The sequence below is a fragment of the Gymnoscopelus microlampas genome, assembly GCF_963454915.1.
Source record: "Gymnoscopelus microlampas genome assembly, chromosome: 14".
Classification (NCBI taxonomy): domain Eukaryota; kingdom Metazoa; phylum Chordata; class Actinopteri; order Myctophiformes; family Myctophidae; genus Gymnoscopelus; species Gymnoscopelus microlampas.
The window spans coordinates 51,651,474-51,657,019 of NC_139951.1; the positions used below are offsets into that span (position 1 = coordinate 51,651,474).

The 5,546-nt window shown below is 39.3% G+C and overlaps 1 long non-coding RNA gene across 1 annotated transcript; it reads left to right on the forward strand.

Moving 5' to 3' along the window:
• Positions 1-636: 636 nt before the first annotated feature.
• Positions 637-3,891, forward strand: LOC311059663. Its single transcript, XR_014602185.1, has 3 exons — positions 637-768; positions 3,195-3,271; positions 3,830-3,891. It is a non-coding gene; the product is annotated as an uncharacterized lncRNA (long non-coding RNA).
• The last annotated feature ends 1,655 nt before the right edge of the window (positions 3,892-5,546 follow it).

A 5,546-nucleotide genomic window follows, 5' to 3' on the forward strand; every position in this document is an offset into this window, starting at 1 on the left:
TCTGATAAGGCGTCTATTACATATAAGACAGACAACGACCACAGATAGCTTTAAAAACAAGTTCAAGACCCACTTTTTTACTCTTGCTTTTAGCTGATTACATTGTATTTGTTGTTTTGTTCCTGGTATTTTCCTGTATTGTTTTAACTCATTCAATGCCATGCTTATTTATGGCAGTTTGGCTCTGAGTGCCACAGGCAAAATTCATTGTAAAAAAAAAAAGTGCTTAGGAAGCGAGATACAGCCTTTTTAAGTTATAGGTTAAACAAGGAGTGGATGGAGCAGCACATCTTCAAATCATCATATTTTGGGTTCTGAACATGTTTTTTTTTTCTTTCTTTTTTTTTCCCATGACGTCATGTGGCGCACGGGGCGTCAGGCCACGTGACGTCTTAGACGTCATGTGGCACAAAATGAGTTAATTTGATCTTTGCCTCCTTTTAATTTGTTCCTGATCATGTTTTTGGTCTGTTTTTGCTTGCATTTCTCTTTTGTCGTTTTTTTAAATATATAAAGCCCTTTGTGCTGCATGTGATGTCATGAAAGGTGCTTCCTGTATACAAATAAAGTTTATTATTATTTCCACAGACTAGTCAGGTGATGAGGATCCACCAGACATCAGTGTAAAGCAGAGACAGCAGAACTAGCAGCTGCTACAGACCTCTAACACACCACAGATCAACCAGATGAAGAAACAACCATCTAGACCCAGAGAGGAGAGACAGCTAGACCACACCGTGTCCACATCCTACAACACATGACTCTGAGGTATACAACCTTATCAACTTGTCCAGTGGGGGGTCTGGACCCAACTAATGATTTAGGGGTTTATCTTTAATGTTGTCACTCAACAGTAAACAAACCAACATACAGTATAAGTGTTTACAGGGTATCTGTATGTTTATATTTAGATTACGTAAGAAAGATATTGTGAAAATAGTAGATCTACAAGCTCACACTGCGAGGCGTTATGAGCTTGTAGATATTTAACTCACAGGACCCATTTCAATTCGCTTACAAGCAGGGTCGTAGTACAGAGGATGCAGTTGTCACATTGGTTCACGTCATCTCTAAACATCTTGACAAACCAAAATCCTATGCTAGAGGACTTTTCCTAGATTTTTCTTCTGCTTTCAACACAATACAGCCGGACTTGCTCCTCACTAAAATGGTTCAGTTACACATTAATCCTTTTGTTATTCAGTTTTATCTTAAGTTCCTCACTGACAGAATTCAGTATGTAAAGGTAAACAAGACACTCTCCTCTCCCATCAGGACCAGAGTTGGTGCACCCCAAGGTTGCATTAGCTCTCCTGTATTGTTTACTCTTTACACGGCAGACTGTAACACCTGCGAGTCAAATCAGTTTCTTCTGAAATATTCAGATGACTCTACGCTAATAGCTCTGATGACTGACAGTGATGACCCGAAACAGTACCAGTGTAGCGTTGACCGGCTTGTGGAGTGGTGTGACAAAAATAATCTGATTATCAACACTAAGAAAACTGAGGAAATTATATTTGGTCCTGCTCCCGGTGATAAGACACCACCGGTGACAATCCATGGTTCAGCTATTGAACAGGTCCCATCTTACAAATATCTGGGGGTGATGATAGATGCCACCTTAGCATGGTCATCTCATATTGATTATATTTGTAAGAGGATACAGCAGCGTATGTACTCCCTACGCCGACTTAGATCGTTTGGTGCTAGCAGTCAGATCTTGTCTCTTTTCTATGCGTCTGTTGTTCAAACTGTGATGTTGTACTGTAGCACGGCCTGGTTTAACAGCCTATCAATGGTATATAAGAACAAACTGTATAGCCAAATTAAGATCTGCGCTAAAATAGTTGGTAGGCCAGTCGAGGCTGTGTTACGTTCCTTTAAAGAGGCCCAGATCAATAGTATGCTTAGACTGGCAAAGAGCATCTCCTCTGACCCCTTACATGTTTTAAATGATGAATATCAACTGATGCCCTCCGGGAGGCGGTTTAGAGTCCCTAAATATAAGAAAAACAGGCTAAAGAACTCTTTTGTACATCAGTCTGTTCTGCTTTTAAACCAAAGTCGGTAAACCAAGAGGATTTGTTCTACTGTTCTTGTTTCTGTCTGCTTCTGTGATGTATGTCCTGTAATGTACTTTGTGTAATGTATTGTGTATGTCCTGCCTGTATCTTGAACGGTGACGTCATGGACACAAAGCAAATTTCGGTGAAAGCTGACAATAAAGTTGTATCGTATCGTATCGTAGATCTGCTATTTACCCAAATCACTACTCCCAAATACCCAAATCACTACTTTACATAACAGGTTTACAAGTGAGTGTGTAAATGTGTCCTCACTCCTCACATCTATAGGCTACACTATATATATATATATATATATATATATATATATATATATATATATATATATATATATATATATATATAAATAAAAAAAGACACAGACCTCACCCCACACACCCCAAAGTGAAATGGATCTTTTTTTGGACCAGAGCCTTTATCTCTCAAGATGAGTTTAACTTTATGTTCACTAACATGTATTATTTTGTCTTATCCTGGTCAATCACTAGCATTTACAACTTATTACAACTGAACACAGTCTGTGTCTCTAGAATATAATCTAATGAAACATCAGTATAATATTGATCCAGAGTTAATTAATAACAAAGTGATCATTGTGTAAGAGAGTCTCTTTACATCCTGTTCACTGGTAGAGATTAAACTATAATAAATATGTTGTTTGTTCATAAAGTCTTTAATCTATGATCAGTGAAACATTATGAAAGATCTGTTTACTAAACAATGAACACAATAATATGTAGAATTATTATGTTTATGTTTTATCATTAACTGTTCTATATACAGCCATCTAGTTGGAGAAATCACTTCAGTTAGACTGAGAACCTGGTCCATTATATGTTGTTAGACTGCCATCTAGTGACCAAACACAGTAATGACCTAAGTACTTTATGCACATTGAACTAGACATGTAGAGAATGTAGACATAATATAATGTACACTTTAATGATATTAAAGTGTATATTATATAGAGATGAGACATTTAAATTGTGTTCATATTGAGGAGAGACATTGTAATAGTGACAGAGCTGTCATTCAGGGTAACCAGACAGTCATTCAGTTTAATGTTAATATTTATATATGTCCTCTCTCTCTCCTCATCTCATGCAGGACGTTCCAGACCAGAGCCCTCCAGACCTTCAGGTTCTGTTACGTTGACAACACGTGTGGCTTCACCTTTCTTAAGTGTAAGACCCTTCATTTGTTGAGCATGGCACCTCAGACATGCAATGGCTTTGGCAGCTGCTCTTTCCCAACCAGAGAACTTTCTTAGGTCTAGTAATGTCCCTTCTTCCTTAGTGTTTGTGTTGTACACCTGTTCCTTTTCTTCTTTTGCCTCCGTGTTATACCCCTAGCCTGGCATTGTCCAGACTGATAACGTGTATTCACCCTCTCGTTCCTCCCCGGTATCAGTCTGGACTTCAGCCTATAGGGAGTGAGTATGAGAAATAAGAAAATGATCGGGCCAATCAGTGACTGCGTCTCAACTGCTGTCCGTACAACAGTGAAAAGCATCAAAATAATGTTCTGATTTCTCATACTCTCTCCCTATTGAATAGAACGTTTGTATAGACATGTCCTCAGAGACAGAACGTTTATATAGACATGTCCTCACAGACAGAACGAAGCGTCTCTTGTGCTCCTTGTTGTACGAGTGAAGGGACTGGAGTCTGTTTAGCGGGGCTGTTGTCGTCATAGTGTCAACAGGATATACCAGTCATGTATCTGGGCTTTCCTTTTGTCAGGTTGATGGTAAGCTGCCTCTGGCTGGAGACCGGCCGGGGAGATTCCCCACAAGGACTGACAGGTGAGACACAGGCCTCAGGCAGCCGCTTATTATCCAGAGAGCTTTGTTGATGCATCATCAACCTTCTTTGATTGATTGATGTACTTTATTTAGTAAGACATGACAACAGTACATGGAAGTACAATTCACTATACAAGGTCTACTAAACTGGAAGACTCATTAAGCACTGAGCTTGTTTAAAATGAGTCCCCACACTACTGATGCGACGGTCAGGTTTTTCATACCCCGCCCTGCCCGCCCCGCCACGGAACCGAACCCGCCCCAACCCGCCCCACAAAACAATATATAAATCAACGACTCGGCCCGCCCCGTGAGTGAGTGTGAGTGAACTGCGGCGTGACACCATACATCACACATCAGTATAAACACATTAATATATGTTTTGTTTTTTACATCTCATTCACCCTGACAAGCACTTGCAATGTTGTAGTTGAGGCATTACATTTTGTTTGACTCGGTTCCCCACATAAATGTTGTGAAAATAGCAGATCTACAAGCTCACCATGCCTCACGTTGCAAGGCATTGTGAGCTTGTAGATCTGCTAAGTTCACAATTTTTACTTCTTATAGTATTTGATGATTTGGCCAATGTTTGATTGTTTTTTATAGTATAGTTTGTTAGATACTTTTGATTCCGTAATGGTCTTTTCCCCCTTTCATTTAGGTATTAAAAAGGTCTTAAAAGTCCTTGAATTGTCACTTCACTGTGATCTGGGGAACTCCCCAAAATCATGTCGCGTCCCGACCCAGAGGTTGAGAACCACGTGCTTTGAAAGCATGGCCATAGACATATATGGGCATGGCTTCCTGCTCTGAAACCCTCTCTGCGCATCTCAACCAATCACAGCCACTTTGTGACGCGTAAACCAAGGAAGCTTTTGAACACTCCGCGGTGGCTTGAAAAACAGGATAACGGATACAGGCTTCTAAATAACCAAATTAAACCGTTAATTAAAAACGGCTAGATTAGATACAGTACATATTGTGTCATTAGCAACACAAAGGAATATAAGGCAACGCTTAGCACAAGTTAAGACATGGCTTTTTTTTAACTGTGCACTGCCTTTTATTATGTGGTTAATAGAAGTGGCTTAAACGTATTTGTGGGTGAATTTGGTTAAATGTGTGCTGTTGGCTTTAATAGCCTGTAGATCCTGTGTAGTGGAAATACTGTGACAGTCACAAGTTGACAGGCTGGGAGAGTGTGTTGTTACTGTTGTCCTCAGATTGCTGGTTTTATTGTTGTTTGAGTTAGAGGTAAAACATGCATTATTAGCCTATCTGCCTTAATAACTGCAATATAACCGTTTTGTTTTTTTAAATATTTAAGTTATAGGTAAAACATGCATTATATTAGACGTTTTTAGAGACGTTTTTAACCAGAAAAAAAACTATTAATTTCCCTTAATAACTGCAATTTAACCGAAAAATGTCATTGTAACGTGTGTTTCAGGTGGTCAGAAGAAGATGGAGGAGGATGAGAAACAGACACACATCCATGATGGAGACACCTTCAGGTTGGAACACAATGTTCTCTGAGAGTCTTTTCAGAACCATGAACCTCAGCTCCAGACAAAGCTCCTGGAACACAAACATTCATTTTGTTAAAGAAGTTAAATTGTCTGAGGAGGAAAAGCATCACTTTCATTATTTTT